At 39.6% G+C, this 14,800-nt stretch overlaps 2 non-coding genes across 2 annotated transcripts; both read right to left on the reverse strand.

Moving 5' to 3' along the window:
- Positions 1-214: 214 nt before the first annotated feature.
- On the reverse strand, positions 215-321 carry LOC112787874 (small nucleolar RNA R71). The gene has a single exon (XR_003195261.1). It is a non-coding gene; the product is annotated as a small nucleolar RNA R71 (small nucleolar RNA).
- Positions 322-6,234: 5,913 nt separating this feature from the next.
- Positions 6,235-6,338, reverse strand: LOC112788614 (small nucleolar RNA R71). The gene has a single exon (XR_003195972.1). It is a non-coding gene; the product is annotated as a small nucleolar RNA R71 (small nucleolar RNA).
- Between the last annotated feature and the right edge of the window lie 8,462 nt (positions 6,339-14,800).

The raw sequence follows: 14,800 nt of genomic DNA on the forward strand, positions 1-14,800 counted from the left end.
TCCCAATAAATTCATCTCTGATTTTTTGCAGATCTGTGACACTGTCAATACTAATGGAGTAAATCCAGAGGTCTACAAGCTCATGCTTTTTCCCTTTGCTGTAAGGGACAGAGCAAGGCTATGGCTGGATTCTCAGCCTAAGGAAAGCTTAGATACTTGGGAGAAGGTGGTCAATGGATTCTTGACTAAGGTCTTTCCACCTAAGAAGCTGAGCAAGATTAGGGTGGAAGTTTAGACCTTCAGACAGAAAGAGGGTGAATCCCTCTATGAAGCTTGGGAAAGATACAAGCAACTAATCAGGAGTTGTCCTCCTAACATGATCTAAGAGTGGACCATGTAAGAGATCTTCTATGATGGTCTCTCTGAGATGTCCAAGATGTCATTGGACTACTTTGCTGGTGGCTCCCTCCACTTGAAGAAGACGTCTAAAGAGGCGCAGGAACTCATAGACATGGTTGCCAACAACCAATATATGTACACTTCTGAAAGGATCCCTGTGAACAATGGGGCAGCTCAGAAGAGAGGAGTCCTAGAGGTGGACACCTTAGACGCCATCTTGGCTCAGAATAAGCTCATGTCCCAGCAGATCAACATGATCTCTCAGCACTTGAGTGGGGCGCAGAGCTTAGCTGTTTTCTGTCCAGAGACAGCTTATGAGGTGGACGCTGGTGATAACGCCTGGACCACAATAGAGGAGGTGAACTACATGGGAAACTCCTCTAGAAACTCCAACAACAATCCCTATTCGAGGAACCACCCCAACTTTGGGTGGAGAGATCAGTAGAAGCCTCAACAAGGCTTCAATAACTATTAGGGTAGAATGAACTAGAACAGGTTCAGCAGCAGACCATTCGAACCATCTCAACAGCAGATGGAGACACCCAAACAAAGCCTCTCTGACTTGGCTACTATAGTCTCTAACCTTTCCAAGACCACTTACTGTTTTATGGCAGAAACTAGGTCATCCATCAGGAACTTGGAGATACATATAGGTCAGCTGAGCAAGAGGATCCTAGAGATCCCCTCCAACACTCTTCCCAGTAACACGGAAGTAAATCCGCAGGAAGAGTACAAGCCGCTCATGGTGGAGGTAGAGGCTGAACTAGAAGAGGAGCCTACTACTGAGGAGCTCAAGGATATCAGGGCTCATGAGGAGACTGGAAACGTCACCTTGCACGCCCTTTTGCAGAGAAAGGAGCCTGAAGAATATCCCTCTTCAGACGTGCAAGAAGAGCCTAAGGAGGAGCAATTTGCTCGGTTCTTGGCAATCCTCAGGAAGCTGAAAACCAATTCCTCTTATGCAGAGGCGTTCGAGAAGATATCTCCTTCCATGGCGCATTTAAAGAGCATGATCTCTGAAAAGAAGGCTTTGAGGGGAGATAAGATTGTGGTGCTAACCAAGGAGTGGAGTGCCTTAGTCTAAAAGAAGCTCCCTCAGAAGTTGCTGGATCCCAGAAGCTTTCGGATTCCCTGTACTATAGGGACTATCACCTTTGAGAAGGCATTATACGACCTCTGGCTGGGAATTTAAGACGTGTAGCCTACCAAGATCTCATTGGAGATGGCTGACAAGTCCCTGAAAAGGGCAGATGGCATGGTGGAAGATGTCCTTGTAAAGGTTTATTACCTTTACCGCCTTGTGAATTTTATGATCCTTGACACTGGGGAAGACAGAGATGACTCCATCATCCTTGGAAGGCCTTTCCTTACTACTGTGAAGGCTTTGATTGATGTGGAAAAAAGGAGAGCTAGTCCTGAGGCTACATGAGGATTATATCTTGTTCAAGATCTCCAACCCTCAGTCTCCTTCAGATAAAGGAGGTACCATTGTGCAACACTTAGTGTTTTAGCCCTCTCTCTCAGTGCAGAGTTTTACAGAGCCCCCAGGCACCAACTCTAAGTTTGGTGTTGGGCAACCATCATCAAGCACTGAGAGGAAGGCACTAAAATGAAGGTACCCAAGGGCTGGCAGAAGAAAAAGATTCCCACTAAAGGCCTCTCACCTAGCATGAGAATTGTCTTTACTAAGAGTCCTATCATTCCACACACAGTGAACATGATCCTGTCTCTAAAGCATGTGGAGCTCATTCATGGGAGCATAGGAAGGAAGTTCATCATGAGGGGTGAAGATTTGAGCCCCTATCAATCTCCATAAAAGGAGCTGTCTGTCAAGCTAATGATGGTAAAGAAGGGCTTGTTGGTAGGCAAATGATGAGCGGATAATTTATACGCTTTTTGGCATTATTTTTAGTATGTTTTTAGTAGGATCTAGTTACTTTTAGGGATGTTTTCATTAGTTTTTATATCAAACTAGTTACTACGAGTTTGTATGTTTTTCTGTGATTTCATGTATTTTCTGGCTGAAATTGAGGGACTTGAGCAAAAATCAGATTCAGAGGTAGAAGAAGGACTGCTGATGCTGTTGGATTCTGACCTCCCTGCACTCAAAGTGACTTTTCTGGAGCTACAGAACTCAAAATGGCGCGCTTCCAATTGCGTTGGAAAGTGGACATCCAGGGCTTTCCAGAAATATATAATAGTCCATAATTTGGCCGAGTTTAGATGACGCAAAAGGGCGTTGAACGCCAGTTCTACGCTGCAGTCTGGAGTTAAACGCCAGAAACACGTCACAAACCAGAGTTGAACGCCAGAAACACGTTACAAACTGGCGTTCAACTCCAAGAATGACCTCTCCACGTGTAAACTTCAAGCTCAGCCCAAGCACACACTAAGTGGGCCCCAGAAGTGGATTTATGCATCAATTACTTACTTCTGTAAACCCTAGTAACTAGTTTAGTATAAATAGGACTTTTTACTATTGTATTAAGGACCTTTGATCAGTTTTATGCGATCTTAGACTTTCATGGGGGCTGGCCATTTGGCCATGCCTGGACCATTATCACTTATGTATTTTCAAACGATAGAGTTTCTGCACTCCATAGATTAAGGTGTGGAGCTCTGCTGTTCCTCATGATTTAATGCAAAGTACTACTATTTTCTATTCAATTCAACTTATTCCGCTTCTAAGATATCCATTCGCACCCAAGAACATGATGAATGTGATGATTATGTGACGCTCATCATCATTCTCACTTATGAACGCGTGCCTGACAAACATTTCCGTTCTACATGCAACCAAGCTAGAATGAGTATCTCTTAGATATCTAATACAGGGGACCGAGTCCGAGTTATTAGTATCTTCGTGGTATAAGTTAGAACCCATGGATGGCCATTCCTGAGATTTGGAAAGTCTAAACCTTGTCTGTGGTATTCTGAGTAGGATCTGGGAAGGGATGGCTGTGACGAACTTCAAACTCGCGAGTGCTGGGCGTAGTGACAGGCGCAAAAGGATAGTAAATCCTATTCCAGTATGATCGAGAACCTCCAGATGATTAGCCATGCCGTGACAGAGCATTTGGACCATTTTCACAGAGAGGATGGGATGTAGCCATTGACAACGGTGATGCCCTTACAGAAAGCTTGCCATGGAAAGGAGTAAGACTGATTGGATGAAGACAGCGGGAAAGCAGAGATTCAGAGGAACGAAAGCATCTCTATATGCTTATCTGAAATTCTCACCAATGAATTACATAAGTATTTCTATCTTTATTTTCTGTTTATTTATTATTATTATTCGAAAACTCCATAACCATTTGATATCCGCCTGACTGAGATTAAAAAGATGACCATAGCTTGCTTCATACCAACAATCTCCGTGGGATCGACCCTTACTCACGTAAGGTTTTATTACTTGGACGACCCAGTGCACTTGCTGGTTAGTTGTATCGAAGTTGTGACAAATTATGAATTAAGATTAGAGCACCAAGTTTTTGGAGCCATTACCAGGGATCACAATTTCGTGCACCAAGTTTTTAGCGCCGTTGCCGGGGATTGTTCGAGTTTGGACAACTGACGGTTCATCGTGTTGCTCAGATTGGGTAATTTTCTTCTTATTTTAATTTTCAAAAATTTTTCAAAAATATTTTCTTCTTTTTCGTTTTTCCCAATTAATATTCAAAAATTTTTTTTTCTTTTTGTTTTCGAAAATTATTTCAGAATTTTTAAGAATGAATTATAGTGTTTCATGATGATTTGTTGAATCCTGGCTGGCTGTAAAGCCATGTCTAAATTCCTTTGGACTGAGGATTCAACTAATCACTTCAATGCATGTAATAGCATACTAAAGCTTGGCTGGCTATTAAGCCATGTCTAATCCTCAGATTGGAGCTTTAGACTAAAGAGTACAAGATTCCTGGAATTCATATTAAAAATTTTGAAATCGTTATTTTTCTTTTTCAAATAATTTTCGAAAAATACAAAAAATTTTTTATAAAATCATAAAAATAAAAAAAAATTTTGTGTTTCTTGTTTGAGTCTTGAGTCAATTTTTAAGTTTGGTGTCAATTGCATTTTTTTCCTAAAAAAATTTAATGCATTTTTCGAAAATTCATGCATTCATAGTATTCTTCATGATCTTCAAGTTGTTCTTGGCCAGTCTTCTTGTTTGATCTTCATATTTTCTTGTTTTGTGTCTTTTCTTGTTTTTCATATGCATTCTTGCATTCATAGTGTCTATACATGAAAAATTTCTAAGTTTGGTGTCTTGCATGTTTTCTTTTCTTGAAAATTTTTCAAAAATAAGTTCTTGATGTTCATCTTGACATTCAAAGTGTTCTTGGTGTTCATCTTGACATTCATGGTGTTCTTGCATGCATCACATGTTTAGATCCAAAATTTTCATGCGTTGCATCATTTTCATGTTTTTCTCTTTCATCATTAAAAATTCAAAATTCAAAAAAATATCTTTCCCTTTTTTACTCATAAATTTTGAAAATTTGGATTGACTTTTTCAAAAATTTTTAAAAATCTAGTTGTTTTTATGAGTCAAATAAAATTTTCAATTTAAAAAAATCTTATCTTTTTCAAAAATCAAATCTTTTTCATTTCTCTTATTTATTTTCAAAAATTTTAAAAATATTTTTCAAAAATATTTTTCTTAATTTTATTTTATAATTTTCGAAAATATCATCAAAAATTAATGTTTTGATTCAAAAATTTCAAGTTTGTTACTTGCTTGTTAAGAAAGATTCAAACTTTAAGTTCTAGAATCATATCTTGTGATTATTTGTGAGTCAAGTCATTAATTGTGATTTTAAAAATCAAATCTTTTTCAAAACTAATTTCAATCATATCTTTTCAAAAATATCTTTTTATCTTATCTTTTTTTTTAAAAATATCTTTTCTAACTTCTTATCTTCTTATCTTTTAAAAATTGATTTTCAAAATTTGTTTCAACTAACTAATTAACTTTTTGTTTGTTTCTTATCTTTTTCAAAACTACCTAACTAACTATCCCTCTCTAATTTTCGAAAATACCTCCCTCTTTTTCAAAAATTCTTTTTAATTAATTAATTGTTTCAATTTTTAATTTTAATTTTAATTTTATCTTAATTTTCGAAAATCATTAACTCTTTTTCAAAATTAATTTTCGAAATTCCCTCTCTCTCATCTTCTTCTATTTATTTAATTACCTACTAACACTTCTCTTCATCTCATATCTATGCTCTCCTCATCCTTGTGTTTGGATTCTCCTCCCTTCTCTTTCCTTACATTACATTCTTTTCTTCTTCTACTCACAAAAAGGAATCTCTATACTGTGACATAGAGGATTCCATATTTTTTGTTATTCCCTTCTTTGTCATATGAGCAGGAGCAAGGACAAGAACATTCTTGTTGCAACAGATCCTGAACCTGAAAGGACTCTGAAAAGGAAACTAAGAGAAGTTAAAATACAACAATCCAGAGACAACCTTATAGGAATTTTCGAATAGGAAGAGGAGATGGCAGCCAAAAATAATAATAATAATGCAAGGAGGATGCTTGGTGACTTTACTGCACCTAATTCCAATTTACATGGAAGAAGCATCTCCATCCCTGCCATTGGAGCAAACAACTTTGAGCTTAAACCTCAATTAGTTTCTCTGATGCAACAAAACTGCAAGTTTCATGGACTTCCATCTGAAGATCCTTTTCAGTACTGAATTCATGCAGATATGTGATACTGTTAAGACTAATGGAGTAGATCCTGAAGTCTACAGGCTCATGCTTTTCCCTTTTGCTGTGAGAGACAGAGCTAGAATATGGTTGGATTCTCAACCTAAAAATAGCCTGAACTCTTGGGATAAGCTGGTCAAGGCTTTCTTAGCCAAGTTCTTTCCTCCTCAAAAGCTGAGCAAGCTTAGAGTGGATGTTCAAACCTTCAGACAGAAAGAAGGTGAATCCCTCTATGAAGCTTGGGAGAGATACAAGGAACTGACCAAAAAGTGTCATTTTGACATGCTTTCAGAATGGACCATCCTGGATATATTCTATGATGGTCTGTCTGAATTAGCTAAAATATCATTGGATACTTCTGCAGGTGGATCCATTCACCTAAAGAAAATGCCTGCAGAAGCTCAAGAACTCATTGACATGGTTTCTAATAACCAGTTCATGTACACTTCTGAGAGGAATCCTGTAAGTAATGGGACGCCTCAGAAGAAGGGAGTTCTTGAAATTGATACTCTGAATGCCATATTGGCTAAGAATAAAATATTGACTCAGCAAGTCAATATGATTTCTCAGAGTCTGAATGGAATGCAAGCTGCAGCCAACAGTACTCAAGAGGCATCTTCTGAAGAAGAAGCTTATGATCCTGAGAACCCTGCAATAGCAGAGGTAAATTACATGGGTGAACTATATGGAAACACCTATAATCCCTCATGGAGAAATCACCCAAATCTCTCATGGAAGGATCAAAAGCCTCAACAAGGCTTTAATAATGGTGGAAGAAACAGGTTTAACAATAGCAAGCCTTTTCCATCAACCACTCAGCAGTAGACAGAGAACTCTGAACAAAATACCTCTAATTTAGCAAATTTAGTCTCTGATTTATCTAAGGCCACTCTGAGTTTCATGAATGAAACAAGGTCCTCCATTAGAAATTTGGAGGCACAAGTGGGCCAGCTGAGTAAGAAGATCACTGAAACCTCTCCTAGTGCTCTCCCAAGCAATACAGAAGAAAATCCAAAAGGAGAGTGCAAGGCCATTGACATAGTCAACATGGCGGAACCTAGAGAGGAAGGGGAGGACGTGAATCCCAAGGAGGAAGACCTTCTGGGACGTCCAGTGATCAACAAGGAGTTTTCACCAAAGGACTCTGAGGCTCATCTAGAGACCATAGAGATTCCATTAAACCTCCTTACACCCTTCATGAGCTCTGATGAGTATTCCTCTTCAGAAGAGAATGAGGATGTTACTAAAGAGCAAGTTGCCAAGTTCCTTGGTGCAATCATGAAGCTGAATGCCAATTTATTTGGTAATGAGACTTGGGGAGATGAACCTCCCCTGTTCACCAATGAACTAAATGCATTGGATCAACTGAGATTGCCTCAGAAGAAACAGGATCCTGGAAAGTTCCTAATACCTTGTACCATAGGCACCATGACCTTTGAGAAGGCTCTATGTGACCTTGGGTCAGGAATAAACCTCATGCCACTCTCTGTAATGGAGAAACTGGGAATCTTTGAGGTACAAGCTGCTAAAATCTCATTAGAGATGGCAGACAATTCCAGAAAATAGGCTTATGGACAAGTAGAGGACATATTAGTAAAGGTTGAAGGCCTTTACATCCCTACTGATTTCATAATCCTAGATACTGGGAAAGATGAGGATGAATCCATCATCCTTGGAAGACCCTTCCTAGCCACAGCAAGAGCTGTGATTGATGTTAACAGAGGTGAACTAGTCCTTCAATTGAATGAGGACTCCCTTGTGTTTACAAATCAAGGTCATCCTTCTGTAAACATGGAGAAGAGGCATAGTAAGCTTCTCTCAGTACAGAGTCAACTAAAGCCCCCACAGTCAAACTCTAAGTTTGGTGTTGGGAGGCCTCAGCCAAACTCTAAGTTTGGTGTTGGGGAGTCTCAACAATACTCTGAACATCTGTGAGGCTCCATGAGAGCCCACTGTCAAGCTATTGACATTAAAGAAGCGCTTGTTGGGAGGCAACCCAATTTTTATTTATCTAATTTTATTTTTATTTTTCTTGTTCTTTCATGTTTTATTAGGTTCATGATCATGTGGAGTCACAAAATAAATCAAAAAAATTAAAAACAGAATCAAAAATAGCAGAAGAAAAATCACACCCTGGAGGAAGGACTTACTGGCGTTTAAATGCTAGTAAAGAGCATCTGGCTGTCGTTCAATGCCAGAGTAGAGCATGGATCTGGCGTTGAACGCCAGAAATAAGCAACATCCTGGCGTTCAGATGCCAGGAATGCACACTGAGGAAAGTTGGCGCTGAACGCTAGAAACAAGCATAGAACTGGCGTTCAACGCCAGAAACATGCTGCATCTGGGCGCTGAACGCCCAGAACAAGCATCAATTCGGCGTTTAAATGCCAGAATTGCATGCAAAGGCATTTTACATGCCTAATTGGTGCAGGGATGCAATTCCTTGACACCTCAGGATCTGTGGACCCCACAGGATCATCTCAGCATCTGTGGACCCCACAGGATCCCCACCTACCTCCACTCATACTCTTCCCTCTTCTCAATGTCCATCCTCTCTTCCCAATAAACACCCTTCCCCAAAACCCTTCACCAATCACCTCAAGCTCTCTTCCCTATTACCTATTCACCACTCACATCCACCCACTCGTCCCCATAAACCTACTTCATACACCCCACCTACCTTCAAAATTCAAAATCACTTTCCCACCCAAACCCACCCTAAATGGCCGAACCTAACCCCTCTCCCTTCACTATATAAACCCCTCCATTCTTCTTCAATTTCACACAACACAACCCCCTCCTCCTCTTCTTGGCCAAAACACCCCCTCACTCTCCCTCTATTTCTTCTTCTTCTTCTTCTTCTTTTATTTCTTCTCTTGCTCGAGGGCGAGCAATATTCTAAGTTTAGTGTGGTAAAAGCATAAAGCTTTTTGTTTTTCCATTACCATTGATGGCACCTAAGACCGGAGAATCCTCTAGAAAAGGGAAAGGAAAGACAAAAGCTTCCACCTTCGAGTCATGGGAGATGGAAAGATTCATCTCCAAAGCCCATCAAGACCACTTCTATGAGGTTGTGACCAAGAAGAAGGTGATCCCTGAGGTCCCTTTCAAACTCAAGAGAAATGAGTATCCGAAAATCCGACATGAAATCCAAAGAAGAGGTTGGGAAGTTCTAACAAAACCCATCCAACAAGTCTGAATTCTAATGGTTCAAGAGTTCTATGCTAATGCATGGATCACTAGGAACCATGATCAAAGTAAGAACCCGAACCCAAAGAATTATCTCACCATGGTTCGAGGGAAATACTTAGATTTTAGTCCGGAAAATGTGAGGTTGGCGTTTAACTTGCCTATGATGCAAGAAAATGCACGCCCTTACACTAGAAGGGTCAACTTTGATCAAAGGTTGGACCAAGTCCTCATGGACATATGTGTGGAAGGAGCTCAATGGAAGATTGACTTAAAAGGCAAACCGGTTCAACTTAGAAGACTGGACCTCAAGCCTGTGGCTAGAGGATGGTTGGAGTTCATCCAACGCTCCATCATTCCCACTAGCAACCGATCTGAAGTTACTGTGGATCGAGCCATCATGATTCATAGCATCATGATTGGAGAGGAAGTAGAAGTTCATGAAGTCATCTCCCTTGAACTCTACAAAATAGCCGAAAAGCCCTCCCCCTTGGCAAGGCTAGCTTTCCCTCATCTTATTTGCCATTTATGTTACTCAGCTGGAGCTTTCATAGAAGGAGACATTCCTATTTAGGAAGAGAAGCCCATCACTAAGAAAAGGATGGAGCAAACAAGAGAGCCCACTCATGGAGCTCAAGAAACATGTGAGGAAGCTCATCATCAAGAAATCCCTGAGATGCCTCAAGGGATGCACTTTCCTCCACAGAACTTTTGGGAGCAAATCAACACCTCCCTAGGAGAACTAAGTTCCAACATGGGATAACTAAGGGTGGAACATCAAGAGCACTCAATCATCCTCCATGAAATTAGAGAAGATCAAAGAGCTATGAGGGAAGAGCAACAAAGACAAGGAAGAGACATAGAAGCGCTCAAGGACATCATTGGTTCCTCAAGAAGGAAACGCCACCATCACTAAGGTGGACTCATTCCTTGTTCTCAAATTTTCTGTTTTTTGTTTTCTTATGTTAAATGTTTATCTATGTTTGTGTCTTTATTACATGATCATTAGTGTCTAAGTGTCTATGCCTTAAAGTAGTGAATATGAATCCATCACCTCTCTTAAATGAAAAATGTTTTTAATTCAAAAGAACAAGAAGTACATGAGTTTCAAATTTATCCTTGAACTTAGTTTAATTATATTGATGTGGTGACAATACTTTTGGTTTTCTGAATGAATGCTTGAACAGTGCATATGTCTTTTGAAGTTGTTGTTTAAGAATGTTAAATATGTTGGCTCTTGAAAGAATGATGACAAGGAGACATGTTATTTGATAATCTAAAAAATCATAAAAATGATTCTTGAAGCAAGAAAAAGCAGTGAATACAAAAGCTTGCAGAAAAAAAAAAGAAAAAAATATAGCGAAAAAAAAAGAAAAAGAAAAAGCAAGCAGAAAAAGCCAAAAGCTCTTAAAACCAAAAGGCAAGAGCAAAAAGCCAATAGCCCTTAAAACCAAAAGGCAAGGGTAAATAAAAAGGATCCCAAGGCTTTGAGCATCAGTGGATAGGAGTGCCTAAAGGAATAAAATCCTGGCCTAAGCAGCTAAACCAAGCTGTCCCTAACCATGTGCTTGTGGCGTGAAGGTGTCAAGTGAAAACTTGAGACTGAGCGGTTAAAGTCAAGGTCCAAAGCAAAAGAAGAGTGTGCTTAAGAACTCTGGACACCTCTAATTGGGGACTTTAGCAAAGCTGAGTCACAATCTGAAAAGGTTCACCCAATTATGTGTCTGTGGCATTTATGTATCCGGTGGTAATATTGGAAAACAAAGTGCTTAGGGCCACGACCAAGACACATAAAGTAGATGTGTTCAAGAATCAACATACTGAACTAGGAGAATCAATAACACTATCTGAACTCTGAGTTCCTATAGATGCCAATCATTCTGAACCTCAATGGATAAAGTGAGATGCCAAAACTATTCAAGAGGCAAAAAGCTACAAGTCCCGCTCATCTGATTGGAGCTATGTTTCATTGATATTTTGGAATTTATAGTATATTCTCTTCTTTTTATCCTATTTTATTTTCAGTTGCTTGGGGACAAGCAATAATTTAAGTTTGGTGTTGTGATGAGCGGATAATTTATACGCTTTTTGGCATTATTTTTAGTATGTTTTTAGTAGGATCTAGTTACTTTTAGGGATGTTTTCATTAGTTTTTATGTTAAATTCACATTTCTGGACTTTACTATGAGTTTGTGTATTTTTCTGTGATTTCAGGTATTTTCTGGCTGAAATTGAGGGACTTGAGCAAAAATCAGATTCAGAGGTTGAAGAAGGACTGTTGATGCTGTTGGATTCTGACCTCCCTGCACTCAAAGTGACTTTTCTGGAGCTACAGAACTCCAAATGGTGCGCTCTCAACGGCGTTGGAAAGTAGACATCCAGGGCTTTCCAGAAATATATAATAGTCCATACTTTGGCCGAGTTTAGATGACGCAAAAGGGCGTTGAACGCCAGTTCTACGCTGCAGTCTGGAGTTAAACGCCAGAAACACGTCACAAACCAGAGTTGAACGCTAGAAACACGTTACAAACTGGCATTCAACTCCAAGAATAACCTCTCCACGTGTAAACTTCAAGCTCAGCCCAAGCACACACCAAGTGGGCCCCGGAAGTGGATTTATGCATCAATTACTTACTTCTGTAAACCCTAGTAACTAGTTTAGTATAAATAGGACTTTTTACTATTGTATTAAGGACCTTTGATAAGTTTTATGCGATCTTAGACTTTCATGGGGGCTGGCCATTCGGCCATGCCTGGACCATTATCACTTATGTATTTTCAAACGGTAGAGTTTCTGCACTCCATAGATTAAGGTGTGGAGCTCTGCTGTTCCTCATGATTTAATGCAAAGTACTACTATTTTCTATTCAATTCAACTTATTCCGCTTATAAGATATCCATTCGCACCCAAGAACATGATGAATGTGATGATTATGTGACGCTCATCATTATTCTCACTTATGAACGCGTGCCTGACAAACACTTCTGTTCTACATGCAACCAAGCTAGAATGAGTATCTCTTAGATATCTAATACAGGGGACCGAGTCCGAGTTATTAGTATCTTCGTGGTATAAGTTAGAACCCATGGATGGCCATTACTGAGATCCGGAAAGTCTAAACCTTGTCTGTGGTATTCTGAGTAGGATCTGGGAAGGGATGGCTGTGACGAACTTCAAACTCGCGAGTGCTGGGCGTAGTGACAGACGCAAAAGGATAGTAAATCCTATTCCAGTATGATCGAGAACCTCCAGATGATTAGCCATGCCGTGACAGAGCATTTGGACCATTTTCACAGAGAGGATGGGATGTAGCCATTGACAACGGTGATGCCCTTACAGAAAGCTTGCCATGGAAAGGAGTAAGACTGATTGGATGAAGACAGCGGGAAAGCAGAGATTCAGAGGAACGAAAGCATCTCTATACGCTTATCTGAAATTCTCACCAATGAATTACATAAGTATTTCTATCTTTATTTTCTGTTTATTTATTATTATTATTCGAAAACTCCATAACCATTTGATATCCGCCTGACTGAGATTAACAAGATGACCATAGCTTGCTTCATACCAACAATCTCCGTGGGATCGACCCTTACTCACGTAAGGTTTTATTACTTGGACGACCCAGTGCACTTGCTGGTTAGTTGTATCGAAGTTGTGACAAATTATGAATTAAGATTAGAGCACCAAGTTTTTGGTGCCATTACCAGGAATCACAATTTCGTGCACCAGCAACCTAACCATTATATAGTATTTTCAATTTCTTTACATCTATTTTAGTTGGATTTTATATTATAGTTTTTCCCTTGCTTTTTAACATTTGTGATCATGTGCAGCACTTAGAATAGAGACAGAGACACTCATAAGTTTTAACACCCTAATTACCCTAAGCCTTACCTCATGCCGTAATGCAAAGGTTAATCAAGGGTTACGACAATTCTAAGGCTCATACATAATTATATATATAAAAGGAATAATAATTCTAGAAGCCCGATGAAGGAAATAAACTCAAATACGAAATTACAAAGCGCGAACGTTCATAGGAAGCTACAAGTGTAAAAGATAAGATCCACTATGTAAGGTAACGAGATATATGTAGTTATATACGAGTATAATAATTATAAGATACTAGCCACAGCCCGCGGAGTTTGGGCCGACTAGTTAAATACTGACATAAAGAGGTTTGAAAGTAAAATAGCTTATACAAAGTATCACTCACAAGATAAGCCTCTAAGGCAAAAGTAAATACAAAAGTGAGAATACTAATCAAAATAACTAAAATGACAACAAAATAGAATAAGATCCTCCGCTCTGCTACCATCAAGCAACTCACTGAGGTGGGTTGCGACCTTCATATGAAAAACAGCAACAACGTACGGAATGAGAACCGGGGGTTCTCAGTATAGTAACAGTACCCAGTAATGTAAGATGTAAGACCCCGGGATGCCAGAGGCAATCCTAGAGCTTCATACCAAATAGATATCCAAACTTAACGAAATAAATAACTTAAACCGCAACTTCCGTGTGATCCCATCGCCACCGCCTACCTAACCTCCTCAGCACCAGACAAACACAAATAATGCAAGCAAGGAAAACACAGGTAGTATTCATATATATAACAAGTAATTCAAGAAGCAAGTAGGAATATTATACAATTAGGAAAACCCAAGTAATCAAAGCAAGAAAACATATAGAAGATGCATATAATGAATGTCTATCCTATTGGCTATAATATCACATATCGGTTATTGTGCCAAACCCAACAGAAAATCTGGACAGCAACCCCGGATTAGTCTCTTTGTTGTGCATACTTAGGAGGAGCAATTCCGAGGGATAAATGCCCTACCACCTTCTCCTTTCAGAGGGAAACGTTCCGAGGGAGAGTGCCCTACCACCTTCCTTTGGATGCCACATGATTCTGTGGGTTAGTGTCCTACCACCTTGCAACCAGAGAGAAACCCATGCTCAGGAGGAAAATTTCCGAGGGATGAGTGCCCTACCACCTTCTCCTTTCAGAGGGAAACGTTCCGAGAGAGGGTGCCCTACCACCTTCCTCTTGAGCGATAAATTTGAGTGAGAAGCCCAGCTTCAGCCTCACATCCGAACATAGGCAGGAGACTGCCACAACCCCTACGACGGAGAATAATGCATATCGTAATCATGGATTCAATCTCAGAGGCCACTCCTCATAGCACACTTCCACTCATACTCACTCCATCAACCATAATCATTCATTTCCAAGTTTTCAACTCATCACAACCATCATCAATTCATAACTTCCCATTCCGAACTCACTAGTTCATCAGTTCCTCAATTCGTTGTCAGTAAACACCAAGTTCACTACTCTTCCTTCTCTCTCAACCCAACTTATCATCAATACATTAGAAACCTAAACCTCCATTCTCTAACTTTTCAAAGTAAAACCCAACGTAAATCTCCTAGGACCTTTCCATTGTTTTGGTACCCGAAAAATAAGCCAAAGAGTCTTAAATAGGTGTCACAGAAGTTTACAAGCTCGTTGGGAAGGTGAAATAGTCAAAAACAAAGTTTAAGTTG

This window comes from Arachis hypogaea, chromosome 20 (genome assembly GCF_003086295.3).
Source record: "Arachis hypogaea cultivar Tifrunner chromosome 20, arahy.Tifrunner.gnm2.J5K5, whole genome shotgun sequence".
NCBI classification, from domain to species: Eukaryota; Viridiplantae; Streptophyta; class Magnoliopsida; order Fabales; family Fabaceae; genus Arachis; species Arachis hypogaea.